The sequence below is a fragment of the Arachis ipaensis genome, chromosome B10, assembly GCF_000816755.2.
Source record: "Arachis ipaensis cultivar K30076 chromosome B10, Araip1.1, whole genome shotgun sequence".
NCBI lineage: Eukaryota > Viridiplantae > Streptophyta > Magnoliopsida > Fabales > Fabaceae > Arachis > Arachis ipaensis.
In genome coordinates this window covers 112,354,507-112,371,222 of record NC_029794.2, presented here as the reverse complement: position 1 = coordinate 112,371,222, position 16,716 = coordinate 112,354,507, and the positions used below count along the sequence as shown (strand labels likewise).

At 36.7% G+C, this 16,716-nt stretch overlaps 1 long non-coding RNA gene across 2 annotated transcripts; it reads left to right on the top strand.

The window, feature by feature from the left end:
• Positions 1,258-3,928, top strand: LOC110267778. Of its 2 annotated transcripts, XR_002355689.1 has the most exons (3): positions 1,258-2,060; positions 2,148-3,586; positions 3,667-3,928. It is a non-coding gene; the product is annotated as an uncharacterized LOC110267778 (long non-coding RNA). The 2 variants fall into 2 exon arrangements; XR_002355688.1 differs by having other exon boundaries at positions 1,258-3,586.

The following is a 16,716-nucleotide window of genomic DNA, read 5'->3' as shown; positions in this document are numbered from 1 at the left end:
TCAATGTATATTTCTTTCGAAAAATTTTAATATATGAAAATGATATTGTTAATATATGTTCTTCTAAGAAAAAAGATCAATAATATTTTAAACAAAATTTTAAAGATGTACAACATCAGAATATCCAATATTTCGATAACAAATATGATTTTCCGATGTTGTATATATCTTTAATGATTCATCTCCCCAAACCACATAAATAATCATTCAGAGGTGATTTTAAATATTGGAGATTTTATGTCCCTTCTCTCGCTTACTTTTATTTTTCAATTTTATTCTCGTTAATTTATTTTGAAGAGTATTAGGAACTAATATTTTTAATTAAAAAATTAGTTAATATTGACACAAATTCAAAGTGAATAAAAAATATATTAGTCTATATATTGTATAATGCAATTAAGTTCTATATACTTAATCAATAATGCTCTATATCATTATAAAAAATGCATTCAAGTTATCCAAGCAATTTGGGTCAGACGCGCCTCCCCTCTTACTCATTTGTCATACACGCGCTACATATAACTTGCTACAACCTAAAACTTTGTTTAACGTAAATCTTCTGCTGCAACCTAAACCTTCTTCTTCTTCTTCTTCTTCTTCTTCTTCTTCTTCTTCTTCTTCTTCTTCTTCTCTGCTCGCGTTCTTCTTTATTGATCTGCATTGCCTTCAACGTAATAAACTTCGCCGTTCTCCTCTGGCCGCGCTCATCTTCTCATTTTCTTCTTTCGATCTACTTACATTGCATTTATCTTCTTCCTATTCTTCTTTGTTTTCTTCTTCGATCTGCACTTTTGAATCGAAACAATGAATGATTCAACTTCAAATCAGTTGAATGAGAGAGAATTGGATTATTCTTCTGAAACGAATCAATTAGACGAGGTTTGGATTATTCAATTTTGAATCGAATTGAATGGAATGCAATTGCTAACTTGAATTGAATTGTATTGAATGGACACAAGTGTTCTGAATCTGAATTGAATTCAATTGATTTGATAATCTCTAAATTGTAGATAGATGTGTTTCAAATTTGATTTTATATAATGGATTATGTTTCGTTCATTCAGTACTATACAATTGTCTCACCATGAGTACGTGTTCGGTTCATTATGCAGAAAGATGTTTGAATTTGATTTTATATAATGGATTATGTTTTGTTCATTCAGTACTATACAATTGTTTCGTTCATTCAGTACTATACAATTGTTTCACCATGAGTACGTGTTCAGTTTATTCTGCAGAAAGTTGTTTGAATTTGAATTTATATAATGGATAATGTTCCATTCATCTAGTTCCATACTATTGTTTCACCATAATAACATGTTCGGTTCATCCTGCAGACCAGGTGTGTTGTGGATGAACAATTTGTCCCAAAGGTGGAGATGATTTTCAAGACACTAGAAAAGCCAGAAAGTTCTACAAATATTATTCCAAACTTGCCAATTTTTCTACCAAAATAAGAAACACGACTCAGAAGGGAGACGAGGTTAAGAATCAACTAATCGTATGCAGCAGAGAGGGGAGATGAAAATCCAAGATATCTCCAACTCTGAAGACAAACCCCTCAGTCGGCATAAACTGTCCAGCCAGGATCTACGTACATATAATGAAGGACGTCGGTCTCTGAATAATTTCCAAAGTTGTTCTGAATTACTCACACCACTGCTGTCCAGACCGTGCAGAGATGCTCAAACAACATAGGGAGCTAAGCATGTTCGTGCGTCGAACCATCGAAACCAACGAGGAAGCCAAAATCAGACCAAGCAAAACTTATCAATCGTTTGTAGCAACAGCCGGTAGTCACCGAAAACTCAGTTTTATAAAAAAAGACGTGAGGAATTACATCACAAGGAAAGTACGGAATGTTTCCGAACAAGACGATGCCAAAGAATTGGGAAGCACCTACTAAGAATGAAAAAGAAGAACCAAAATTTATTTTTTGAGCTCAATCTCGAAGGCGATCACTCCATCAAACATGCATTCTGAGCCGACGCAAGAAGCAAGGCTGCATGCGAGTATTTCGGAAACGTGGTTTCATTCGACACTACCTACAACACAAACAGGTATTTGGTTCACCCAAATTCAGTCTTTATGTTCACCAAATCCACACATTTCGGTTCATCACATTGTGAGAGTGTTGATTTATGCAGGTACAATCTGGTTTTTTGTTCTTTTGTGGGCGTGAATCACCACGGTTAGTCGACACTTCTCGGATGCACGCTGATGAAAAACGAGGACATCCAATCATCAAATGGCTATTCGAGTGTTGGCTCCGTTGCATGGGAGGGAAGGCACCAAAAGGCATTCTCACCGACTAATGCGCATCGATACAAAGGGCCATCGAGATGTGCATGCCAACAACAATTTACCGCTGGTGCATCTGGCACATCATGAAGAAAATTCCAAACAAACTAAATGACTACAAATGACATGAAGAAATCGAACAAGAGACTAGCTACGTCGTTTGGTCACAAAAGACGCATTCGACAGAAATTGGAATGATTTTCTCACAAAGTACGGCCTCGGAGGCAACAAGTGGATCTCAGGTAACCGAGGTTTTAACTCAAATTATTTTCATGCCTTTATCTTTTGGGTCAAAACATGCACAGATTTCGGTTTAGTGCAGCTCATTAGTTTGGTTCATTCTGCAGAGCTGTACGAGGAACGCCATATATGGATTTTAGTTTACCTGGATCACCACTTCTGGGCTGGGATAAGAAGCATACAAAGAAGCGAGAGCATGGACGCATTATTCAATAAGTTCTTCACACGCAACAGCTCCCTAAGTTAATTTGTGAAGCAATACGACAATTGCCTAGCAAGTAGAGAGAAAAGAGAGAGAGAATTTGACACTGCAGATTTTCACACTGTGATACCGTGCGCAACAAAATTAGCAATAGAGGCGCAGTTTCAGCACGTGTATACCCACGAAAAGTTCAGGAAAGTTTAAGGACAATTCAGAGGAAAAGTGAACTGTATCACAAGATCAGTGCATTCCACCCTAGGTTTCACAACATACGAAGTCATAGAGCAGGTTTTCAACTCAACATTCAACAAATTTTTTGTCACCTACGATGTAGTATCACGAGAGGTAAAGTGCCAGTGCCTACTATTCGAGTCAAGGGGGCATACTGTGCCGCCATTTTTTGAGCGTCCTAAGCTTCGTGTGAGTGGATAACATGGCACCAAAATACATACTGGAATGCTGGAGCACGAACATAAAGAGGAGGCACACACACATCAAGAGTAGCGAAGACGAGCCTCTACTGGAGCTGAGAAGCAAGAGATTCAATGATTTGGTGTTTCAGTCGCACAATATATGCGAATTTGCATCCGAGTCTGAGGAGCTGACCGAAATTCTGCACCGGGCGTTTGATAATGTCATGGCCGAGATGCAAGAATATCAAGAGGGAAGCAAAGGAAAAAGTTCGTTATCCCACAAAGAAGCGACGTTGAGCGACGTGAACGACCTTCAAAGCTCGCCACGTGTCAGAACAACAGGCCGGTCCAAGAACAGACTTGGATCAAACTTGGAAAAAAAAAGATCTCAAACGCCACGAAGAAAAAGAAAAAGCCAGCTCTAAGCGAGGTAAAATTGATTTGCTTTTGATTAGGCAAACATTCATTTGTGCATTTTGCTAATATACGATTTATTTTCTCTTTTTGCAGCTGAATCTTTTAAACGGCGGACCGACAATTCAGTCAAGTTCTAGCTTTTATAATGCACCAGATATGAATTATCCCAAAGAGGATTATACGAGTTTCAGTTTTCATTAACATAAATTTTCTTTCATCTATGAGTAAATTTTAGTTCACTGAAGTTATAGGAGGTTTAATTTCTAACTGTTGTTAGTTTTTATTGCATAGTCACTTTTTTTGTTTTTTATATTAGCTTTTGTGAAATTCTTTATTAAATAGTCACTTTTTTATTTATTGAATAGTCAATTTATTGTGCTATGTCAGAGAGTTCAGGTGTTTCTGAAACTGAATACTGATATATACATTTTTTATTGATATATGCACTTTTTGTTCACTGTGTGTATTAATTTCTGCTCATTTGTTTATTTGGGGTCTGATTCCATTTATTGTGATCCTAGAACAAAACAGTAGCCAGACAGTTCCAACAAATATATACATCTTGAATCAGATATAAATATTAACATTAGATATATACATTAAGATTTACATTAATATTCAGATATATACATTGAAAGAAGCAGCGTTTGCTTTTTTAAACAAAATAGTGTTAATTACAACCAGTCAAATAAAGTATATCCTATTTACTACTATATATATATATCCCCAGATGTGAATTTACAAAAACGGCTGGAGAGGACAGCAGATGGCTTCGGGAGTCTTATTGCTTCAGATGCCCGAATCACTTGGTCTCTTATTTTGTTCAGTTTGTACAACAGAATATTTGGACCATATTCAAGCCTAAAAACATTAATATCTTCCTACATTTCAATTGAAAGAAATTATTTACATAAGAAATGATCCCAACTGAAATAAGAAATGAAAGAATTTTATTAATTTAGAAACTAACTTACTTGTGTCTAATCTTTATATTGATACCTCTTCCCGCTTTTGATCTTTCGAGGATCAATTGTTTCAAGCCATTTCATGATGTATATCGCATAATCATAGCTAAGCAAGAATTTAAGTAAAATACGATTAATAGTATACAAAATAAAACACATTTAAAATAGCACTATAAGAGAAAGATTTTTACCTTGTACGTTGACCATTCAGCTTGATATACTCTGCTTCTTCTCCATCTCCGTTCTCCATTAAAGGTTCTGACCCACCGTAAACCCTCATCTGGGAGACTATTAATCCCTGAAAGTGATAAAAACAGTGAATTAAAATTAGGTGAATCAAAATCAGCAACTCCACTAAATCGAACACCGACTTGAATAAAATATCATAAACATTGAATCAACAAGGGAAACATTTAAATAACTTACAACAAATTTGTTCAGTTTAATTCTCAAATAAGGTATTTCATTCTTCTTCTTGTTCAAAGGGTCAAGCACGTAGAATGACTTTTTTCGGACATCGGCAATCCACAACCACCAGTGCCCTCCATTGCAAATCAGCACAAACAGTTGAAATTTGGAAAAATGATAGAATATCTCAGTCCAAATGATAGCAAACGAGAGAATTATCAAAGAAGGTTTAGAAATCACGACTTACAAATAGATGCGATACAAGTTTTCTTTTGTCAATAAACTGGCGTGCATATCGATCGACATCGAACCGGTAGGCCTTCTTGGTCTTTAGATCAATGTAATCTTCACCATGGTTTTCCAACATAAACATCTGCAAAACAAATCTCAGTTAAATCACAAAAGAACCAGTAAAACACCATCCATGTGCTGAATAAAAGGACATAATTGAAGACACTAACAATCAAGTGAACGAAAATGACAAACTCCACTGAACCGAACACAATTCATATGTTAAATAAAACTTGATACACATTCAATCATCAAGAAAAATATTTTTGCATGCAAAAGGACATAACTGAAGACACTAACAATCAAGTGAACAAAAATGACCAACACTACTGAACCAAACGCAATTCATGTGCTGAATAAAACGTGATACATATTCAATCAGCATGGAATAAAAAATTTGGCTTACCACAATATCCATCGGCACACAATATATATCTTTCTCAAACCGGGGACATTTCATGTTGTTGAGAATCATGCAATGTGTATTGACCACCTACAGGAAGAAAATTTACGAGATATGCAGTATAAGAGTATTTAGAAAAATCATTAATGTTAACGCAATAGACAAAGAATTTACCGTGCTTTCCACATGTTCTCCGGGCATTAGAGACATGAAATGATGTCTAATCCCGTCGAAATTCGCTTGATGGTTCAAGATGAATAAGGGGTCATATTCATTGGTACTATCTTTGGTTTCTTTCACATGTGTCATCCAATAATAACACTTCTCCTTCAACTCTACCGTTATGCAAACTTCAATGCCGCCATTACCCCAGCATCTACAACCACCTCTATCAGGATTTCAAGATCTGACACTGATGATGAAAAATTATTGTATTACTACAATAACTCATTCGACAAGTATACCGAATTATCATTAAGTAACAACTCACAAGAGTGAGGTCGAATCCCACAGGGATTAATTGATTGAACAATTTTAGTTAGCAGGGTAATTTAGTTAAGCTGATCATAGATGAGTATTGGGTGCAGAAATTTAAATGACAGAATAGTAAATGACTTGAAACTAGAGGAAAGCTATAAAGTGCAGGAAATTAAATGGCATAAATGTAAAGAGCAGAAATCTAAATAAACTTAAATGTAAAGGGGAGTAGGTTGGTGAGCAGAATTTAAACAAAGCTATAAGGAAAGGGAAGAAAAGAATAGGGAGGATTCATTGGAGTTAGGAGATATTATATTCTCCGGATCAATCTCATATCATCTGTTCTTCAATCATGCAATTCCCTGACCCCTTGGCAATCATTAGTGGTTGAATCTCAATTCTTTGGTAATTCAAACTCTCTAATCTTGATCAATAGCCAATTTCTTGGTCTAATTGCTCATGAAGAGAGATGAAGCTTGTTCCCTGATTATACCACATATTCTCATGGATCCAAGCAATGGGTATATCTAGTGTCACAATTATCTTATCCGATGTGGAGCGCTCTGGCGTGCCACGCCCAGAATTTGGCGTGCCACGTTCCCTTCAATGCTTCCCATTCAGCCTCTGAAGAAATGAATTGGCGTGCCACGCCCAAGACTGGCGTTCCACGCCTTTGATGATTGATCAACTTGCCTTTTGTATGCTAAGGCTGGCGTGCCACGCTTGTACTTGGCATGCCATGCCCTCGAAGCGATCTATGATGCCTTTTTTTGGAAAGATGGCTTGGCGTGCTATGCCACTGCTCGGCATGCCACGCCCTTAGTGCTGGGCCAGAATTTCTTCCTGCTTGATGAGCCTGACGTGCCACGCCCCTTCTAGGCGTGTCACACCCTTGATAGTGCCCCAAATACTTCCCCTGGATAAGTAGCCTGGCGTGCCACGCCCCTTGTATCTCATTGAGCACCTCTTTCTGAAGATTGGACCAGGCGTGCCACGCCTTCGAGAACGCCCATGTTGTTGCACCAGTCTTCACTCTTTGGAATTTGTGCCTGGCGTGCCACGCCTATGCTCAGCGTGCCATGCCCTTTGTATTGCCTCTATCACCTTTCTCTGGAGAACATAACTGGCGTGCCACGCCCCTTATGTTGTGCTGATCACCCTTTCTGGAAGGTAGTATTGGCGTGCCACGCCCATAGTAAAACTTGATTAAACATCTCTGCAGTGTAGAACTGGCGTGCCACGCCCAGGGTAGCCGTGCCACGCCCCTTGTCAGACTTGAGCATTCCTCCTTTGGAAACTAGAGCTGGCGTGCCACGCCCATTGTAAGATGTTGGGAAGCCTTCTCTTGAGACAAAGCCTGGTGTGCCACGCCCTTAGTAAAACTTGAGCAACCTTCTCTGGTGGTTAGGCCTAGCGTGCCACGCCCTTAGTAAAACTTGAGCAACCTTCTCTGGGGGCTAGGTCTGGCATGCCACGCCCAGGGTTGGCGTGTCACGCCCTTAGTGAGACTTGGTGTGGCACGCCCAGTCCTTTTTGCTTGCTTTCTTCTTCTTTTGCTACTCTTTTCTCCTGAAATGCATACAAGAACCAATTTCAAAGTAATATTCTACTAATTCATGATATAGCTCTTAATAATGCATTGAATCAGTGAGAGTTTATCAATTCTATGGTCTTTTATGATGAGAAAATAGGTAGATGATGCAAGTTATCACAACACCAAACTTAAATTTTGCTTGTCCTCAAGCAAATTAGAGTTATATGTGTATTGTTCCAAACTTTTGAGACTTAACCCTTATGAGAATGCAACTGAAAATCAGAGATAAAGATTAAGTATATAACAATGCATGAACTTTGTTGTTTGGTTTCTTATCAAACTGAAACCTTTAGATTTTTGAAGATCTCCTTTAAGTACTGCTTCTAGAGCTCTCTTTATAGATTTTCACCTTGAAGTAGTAGAGACATTGTTTTCTTTTTGTTGTTTTTCTTCTTTTCTTTCGTTGACCACGACTCTAAATGTTTTGTCTCAAGATGACCCTTTAAGGTAAGCTTTCAATTAGCACTCCCAAATCAATTGGTTTTAGGGTACTAGGTGTTGAAACACCCCTAGGAATTTACTTGCTCGTGTCTCTTTTCTTGACACAGCTTCACCACAAGCATCTACTAGGATTTTGACTCTTTGAGCCCACTGTTTCTTTCTTTTGTTCTTAGTAGTTGATACTCAGAGCCTTGGGTCATTCTTACTACTTCTTGGATATTGATTTTCGAGAGTCATCCTTGGTATCTACTTCTTTGTCCCCTATGTCTAACTATTTCATTCTGAATGACTCACTTCCAAACTTCATTTTATGATTTCATACTTATTCCCTATATCTTTTTCTTAGTTAAATCTACTTGGGTTATAGTTCCTTTCTTTCCTTTTGTGACCAATGCATCATTAACTTCTTTTGATTAGCAAGCTAAATTCATTGGTATTGAAATGGTAACAAGCAACATTTTCTTTCTTCTAAAAAAAATTAGCAACTTAGAGACATATGCTAAAAATAAAAAACAGACATATCAAAAGAAACTACTTATGTAAACTAAATTTTTCCTAATGGAATTCAACCACCTTTTTGCTGTAGCTCATGGCATTTTTGCTTTTCCCTTTGATGCAGCATCCTTGGAACTGTTGCCACTAGCTCTCCTTGAAGACTCTTCTTGTCCTTGGGCTCCTTGTGGCTTCCAATAGCCAAGCCTCCTCATGAATTGCCTTTCTTCTTCCTTGTATTTTTCCAGGATTTCTTCTTGGCGGGCACTCAATGCCTCTATTCCTTGCTCAAAGATTGGAGTGTTTGGCTTCAAGGTAGCTATTGTATTGCACAAGTAGTTCAACTTTGCTTGTGTATTGACATCATACTGTCTCCTCTGGATATTTCTGGATTCATAAAGTGCTCTAAATTCAGAAAGGTTCCTTTGTTGCACCATTTGTTGCTCCCAAATTTTGTTGAGACTTCCTTGTATTTGATCCCAGTTAAAATTCTTTTGCTGCTCCATGACTAGACTCACATCTCCCTGTAGTTGGTTGATATTTTCTTCCATCTGTTCCCATTGCCCTTGCTGCTCCATGATTTGGTGTAATTTTCCTTGCATCTGGTTGATATTCCCTTGCATCTTCTCCCAATTGAAGTTCTCTTGAGTTGGTGCTTGGGCTCTTAGCTCTTGTTGCTCTTGTGGTTGCTTTTTGTGGTGCTTGCACATGGTGTAAGGCCCAGAATCTTTGAAAAGTCTTATTATGATCAAGTCTTAAATCCTACAATTATTTATAGCCTTGATTTCAGAGATTATTTTATTAAAGATAATTAAGGCAAGTTTTGATTTATTGGATTTGAGATAAGTTATGATTATTATCCAATTTTATAATTATTGGATTATTTTCTATATTTAAAGTATAAGGTTGATAGTTATGAAATAATAAGGATTTTATAAGATTTGGATTAGATAAGTAATATTTAAATATTATTACTGCTATTTTGGAAAAATAAAGAAATTAAGTATATTATTTCTAATTTTTGGATTTGAGCATTTTATTGAAAATAATTTGTGAAATTGATGAGCAAATAGTATTTTCTATATACAACTAGTGTTGGATTTAATTTGAGTTTCAATTATTATATTATACCAAATTTTATTTGAAATTACTAAATTACCCCTAAACCTAATTTTGCCTAAACCCTAACCTAGCTACCCTTTCCCCCCTGAGCCCAGCAGCCATAGCACGCACAGTTTCCTTTTGTTCTTTCTTCATGAAAGAAAGGAGCAGAAGCAAAAGAAAAACGAAATAGAGGGGAGAAGAGGGAGGCGGCGCGGTGGGTGCCACTGCCACCGTCGCCGCCGTCGCTGACTGAGGGGAGGGGAGCTCTGAACGAGAAGAGAGAGCTCGCGAGACAGGGGGAGATGGACCTGCGCCTTGCCGTCGACCCACGTCTCGCCGCCACTGCCTCCATGTCTTCCAATAGCGCCACCATCGCCGCCGTGGATCGCGACCAGAGGGGAGCACGAGATCGAGAGAGAGTGAGGCGTGGAGACGGCGTCGCGCGGAGAGGGACTCGCCGCTGCCGTCGCGCACAGCCATGTGTCGTCACTGCCGTCTGAACAGTCGCCGTCGCCCTGGGGTGTAGTCCGCCGCTACCGCCAGTGGAGGTCACTGCTGTGGAATGGAGGTGAGAGAGGGAAGCAAGATGAATCCTCTCCGTTTCTGGTGCTCTGGTTCACCGCCACTACCGCCGGAATCCTTGGCCGCCGCTCCTACCGTTGCTCCATTTGGGTTCTGGGTGAGTGCGCCGCCTTTGCCCTTGGAAGCCGCTGCTTGGGTCAGGATGCTATGGTGGTTGCTGTCCTTGTCAGTAGCGGGAGAGGATGAGACGCGATGATGGTGGGTGGTTCCCAGCCCTTGCTGCCGTGATTGCTAACTGTTCTACTTGTAATAACTGTTTGTTTGTGCTTGAACTTCCTTCCTGTGTTTGCATCTGGGACTCTGTTGGATTGTGGTGATTGGTTGTTGGTTGGATTGTTTGGGCCTAGGGCCGTGGTTGAATTGAGATGGACCGATGGTTGGTGTCGGTATTGTGGTTATGGTTTGGAAATGCGTGAAAGGCTAATTTGGTTCAGCATAGATAAACCTTCTGAAATGCTTTTGAATATTGTTTAAATGAATAGTTTCTTCTTTCAGAAAAAGGATTTCAGATTTCTCTTTTATTGTAAACGGTTGTTTTTGAAAAGAGGCATAAGATGGTTATTAATCACTAGTACAGTTTATCTTCACGTATCCTATTATAGAGATAAGTGTCGTCGTAATGTCCGACCTATCAGAGTCGCGCAGCCGGAAGCGTGAGCTTTGGTAGTTAGGGTGTTACACATGGGCTCTGTGTTCTCTTGTTCTCCATAGTGGATTAGGGGCCACTACCCTTTCCATCTTTTTGGCTATGATTGGGCAATTCACCTCCAATAATGTTTCATCTGCATTGGTCTCCACCCCAGCCTCATTGCACAAGCGTTGAATGATGCTAGGGAAGGCCAACCTTGTACTCTCCTTAGTGCTTGGGAGCACTCTGTGAATGTTGCTAGCAATTAATTCTCCCATATTCACGTTTTCCCCCTTCATGATGCTGTACACTAGCACTGCTCTCTCTATGGTTATTTCTGAGGTATTGGAGGTAGGATTGAGTGACCTCACAAAATCCAGCCATCCTCTTGCTTATGGGCACAAGTCTCTCCTTTTCAATTGATTAGGTCTTTCATCGTTGTCCTTGATCCATTCAGTGTTGATGACGCATATTTCATTTATGATGTCTTCAAAGCCAGGATCAATTTGCTTCACTCTTTCTTCATAGCTACGAGTGGTCTTGTACGCCTCACTCCTAGGGTTCTTTCCAGATTTGCAGGTTGTAATCAATGACTTTCTCTCTCACAAAGCTTTGATAGGTGAGTTGTTGGCCCAATGGTGCAGCAATGTTAGCATAGAACTCCCTTATTAGGCTCACCACCACTCTCTTTGGTGGATTGCATAGAACTGCCCATCCTCTGCTATTGATTTCAATGTTGATCTCCCTATGTTCATTCCTTCCCAACTGAAAATTCACATCTGGAATTATTTGCTTCTCAATTACCCACCCAAAGAATTGATTCGGATGGAAAAGTGAGAGAAATTTGCGTTCATTGTAGTTTGGTGCACTAAAAGTTGCTGACTCCTTTGTCTTGCTCTTCTTTAAGCTTCATGTTTTTGAATTCTTAGGTGGTGCCATTTGTGAGTGTTGCTTTGTGATGGTGAAAATAAAAGGGAAGAAAAAAAGAGGAGCAGGAAGAAAAAAGAGCAAAATGACTTTTGCTCACCAACACCAAATTTGAACCTTGTTTGTCCCAAACAAGAAGAGAAAAATGCTCGAAAGGGAAGAATGAGAAGTGTGTTGAAAAAGGGAGGAAGAGGTCTCTTTATAATGCTGGGAATGAAGGGGGTTCAGTTGGGGTGGGTCCCACTTGCGTGTATTTACAGTTTCCCAATGTGCATTTTGAATTGGCGTTTTGGCGCCCAGCGTGAGAAGAAGTGCCACTTTAAGGTGGCTTCACTTTCTGCTTCTTTCCAATGTGTACTTTACACCCTAGTTTTTGTGCCTTGATGAGAGAAGATGTATCATCCCTTAGATATTTTCCTGAAAAGTGCACAATTAGAATTTTTATTAATGACAAGGGGATAATTCATATTCCTATTATCTTTCTTGATTGGAATTTAAGTTTAGGTAGGACACCAAATTTAGTCTCTTAGCATCTTGTAACTGGCGCTTATGCGTTTCGATTGCTGAGAGCATCAAGCCAAATAGGAATAAAATTGAACAGGCGATGATCGTAAATTCGTAATTAAAATTCCAGAAATGCAAAGTGCACTTGCAAACTAATACTGGTTTAAAGTCGGTTTGGTAAGATAAAAATTAAGTACAACAACCGCTGAACAATAATCCACTCAATTGAGCTCGCAAAATTCTAAAGAACTGGTAACTTAACGTAAAGATATTAAGTCGGGCATAATCTTACTGAAGTTCTATTAAGATAAAATTAGGTTGTTCGTTCTATTAAGATAAAATTAAGTTGAACAACCGCTGAACAATAATAACCCAATGCTAAAAGATATATTGAATTCACGAAACTCCAAAGAAACTGGTAACTTCATTAACAATTCTAGCGGTAATGGTTTAACCAAGATAAAATCCTACTTCGAAGAAGGTTTAATCATTATTGTGAGGATCATCTTCCTTTATTCTTTTAATTTTATGCTATATTTATTTAATATTGAATTTTTGTGAATATCAACTGAAGTTTTTAATTAAAAATATCAAAATTTTTTATTTAAAATTACTGAACTACAAAGGAATATATATTCACATGGCGTTAATACATGAATTTATTCCAAGATTCTCAAAAACAAATCTTGCTCTTTTAAAAACTAAAAATAATGAATGATGAGGAAAAAATAAAATTTAACAATTTAATTTGTAAACATAAAGCTCTTGTAGCACCGCACTAAATCTTCGCATATGTAGCTGAAAGGGTTAGAAAAGGGGTAATAACTGAGGAGTTTTTAGTAGGGTCGGGAGAGTTAGTTAAGTCGGGATTATCACAGCTTAATTTAATTCACAGCTCAGCACAAAAATTTAGAACAATAAACAGTTATAGAAGTTCAAATTAACAAGCAATGAAAATCACAAATACACTCAAGCAATCACAAGCAATTCACAACACCGAATCAAATGTAAAACATGCAAACAGGGATGATGCATGCCTATTCCTATCGCAAGTAATGAGCTCATTTGTCGGTTTCGACCCGTATCCGACGCAATTCAACTCGCAAGTCGGATAAGGCATTCCAGCGACATAACTTCTGCAAGTTTTTACTTCTTGCAGGTGCTAATTCTCCAGCTGAAGCATATGACCCCTTCTCCTAGAAGCCATTCCATGTTTACAGGCGTCCTCGTACAATCACAAACAAAGCCCACGGCTTATTAAAATTTCAAAAAAAGTCTTAAATTTTATAACGAAATTTCGACAGCATCTCCATAAAACTCTGACTTTGTCACCCTTTTCGCGTCCTATCCAAACCATTTTTCAAATTCTTTCAAATCTCTTCTAATAAATCAAAACCATTTCTAATATCAAAAAAATTGATAAAAGTAAACCAATTAAAAATTCAACCGCTTTCAAAATCAAACCATTTTCATATCTCAAAGCATGTCATCAATTCATTTCATATTAAATTTCAATGTCATCATCAAATTTCACCAATTTCACTTGATTAATAACAACATTTTAGCTCCGAATTCATGAAAATAATTCGATTCTTAGCTGCACTTAAACTGACCGAACTCCAAACTAATCACAAATATCAATATATCACAAAAATTTAACATAAATTCAGTCAAATTCAGTTAATAATTAATCAAACGAACATTCACTTATTAAATTCACATTCAATTATTATAAAATTATCAAATCCTACATTCGTACAGAAATCACAACAACTGAAATTTTGAAGAAGCTTTTTGACCGAGCTGCTGAAGAAAAAAACGTCAGAAATTGTCTGTGCCTCCTAGAACTTCAATTGGCCGAACTCAAGGAGAAGGGAAGTTATGCCGTCGTCCATTTCTACCAAACAAAAGTAACATCAATGTGAAGAGAAAGAAGATACAAACACTTTTATCGGATTAGATTTTTTATTGGAGTTACAGATCTCAAGAAATCGAATGCCGAAGGTTTGTGGCTTCCATGGAGTTTCTCGTGCTTTCTCTCTTTTCCTTTCTTGGCCTCGGTCAAAATGAAGGGAAGGATGAGATTAAATGAGATTATATGTGTTGTAAGGGCATGTGTCACATTAGGAGACACATGTCATGTTCTTAAGCTACTGAGTTAGCGATTCAAGTTATAAATATCTTAAATGGATAATTATGAAAGTTAAATATATTAAAACACAAGTAATAATATATATGAGTTACTAATATAAATGACATTAGCAATATAACAATAAAAAATATATGATAAAGCATTAACAAAGCTATGTTCACCGAGAAGTACCAATATTTATTCATATCGGCGAATATCGAACTCGATAATAATATTATTAACTAAAATTTGTTTTTAAATTAAAAATATCAATTACTTAAATTAAAATATATATAATTTTTATTATTTATAAATTAATAAAATTATAGTTTTAATTATGTAAAATATTTTATAATAATAAAAATATATATAAGAATCTGAATTTAATTGAACTCAAATAGTTATAAAATTAATTTAATTACTTTTAATAAAGTAATTTCTAAAAATAAGAAACTCCAATTTATGAAATGAATTATAATTTTTTTATATTTATATTTTTAAAATTGTGGATCGTTACAAGAGAGGATTCTCACGCGAGAGAGAGGAAAGGGGAAAGAAAAAAGGGGTAGCAGGTTTTTGATTTTATTGTGTGTTTGGGTTGGTGTTTGTTAAGAAATTTGAATGAAAGTGATTTTATAAAATTGATTTTCGATAGAAGTGAATTTGTATCAACATGATTTATGTTTGACAATTCTATACTGAAATTAATTTTGATAAAATGAATATTACTTGGATAATATTAGTTAAGGTGTAAAAATCAAATCGGTATCGGAAAGATTTTGACGCTAATAAAATGGTATCTGACTTTTGTTATTGACAAAATGGTCCCTGAATGATTTTAAAATTTGACAATGTGCTTTTGAGTTTGTCAGAGCATATCTCTGACGAGAATACTGCTGAGCTGGCTATCGTATTTTACTGAGATGGCAACATTCCTAAACTAATTATTTAGGTGTAATTAATGATTAAATTAAAACAATGGGTAAAAATTCTCCAAGTCAAATTAAGTTTATCCTAATTTCTCCAAGTCCTCCCTCTCGAATGCATACTCTCACTTTCTAGAACCTTGAAAAATTGTCCCGAACCTGAAAAAAATTCCTCAAAAATTATCCTTAAAATGGATATCTCTTCCAGTCGCAATGACCCGTCCTCCTTGACTTCTTGAAAATTTTTCTGTGCTGGTGGATGTAGATTCTCTATTGTTGAAATAGAGATAGCAATAACAGTCTCTTCAATAACCTCAATGATTTTTGCACTACCATCATCAATGGATGGAGCATTCACCATCTTTTCTTCAACTTCAACCACTGCAGTTTCTTTCACTTCACTCCCTCAACCTTCTTGTCTATTTTCGTGGCAGGTTTAGGTTCAGAAGTTTTTTTCTTCCTCTTTCTTTTCATTTTCTTTCTCAGTAGTTATAGCTTCTTTAAGCTTGTCTTGTTGCTTGGATTGATTAGAGACAGAGAAGTGGTGGTTATTAAGAGCTTTCTGAATAATAAATCTCTTGAGTTGTTGTGTATGAATCTGTTTGCTTTTTCTTCTACATGAATTTTATTGTTATTAATTTTTTTAATTATAAATTAATCTGTAATTGGCAATTTTTAGTGAATCAAAATTTTGAATTGATGAATTTTTTTAATCTATAAATTTGGGACAATTAGCGTTTAAGAAAATTTTCTAGTCTATAATTAACTTAATTAGAGTTCAATGAAATTATCAGGTTTGGGACAATTTTTGGGGTTTTAGAGAGAGACGAAAGTGCGCTGCGGAAGAGAGTATGTGTTAGGGAGGAAAATTTGGGAAAATTAGAGTAAACGTAGTGTGATTTAAAAAAATTCTACCTATTGTTGTTTTAATTTTTAGATAATGACACATAAGTAATTAGTTTAAGGATATTGCCATCTCAGCAAAATACGATGGCCAGCTCAGCAGTATTCTCGTCAGAGATGTGCTCTGACGAGCTCGATGGCCCGTTTTTCAAAATTTAAAATAATTTAGGGACCGTTTTATCAATAGCAAAAGTCAGATATCATTTTATCAGCGGCAAAATTTTTTGGGTACCATTTTGTATTTACCTCTATTAGTTAAAATCACTTTTAGATAAATTACTAAAAAAGACATGATATTAAATTATAATATTATTTTTTTAATTATGTTTAATTTTTTTATTTTTTCTGGTATATTTTTTATGTAGTA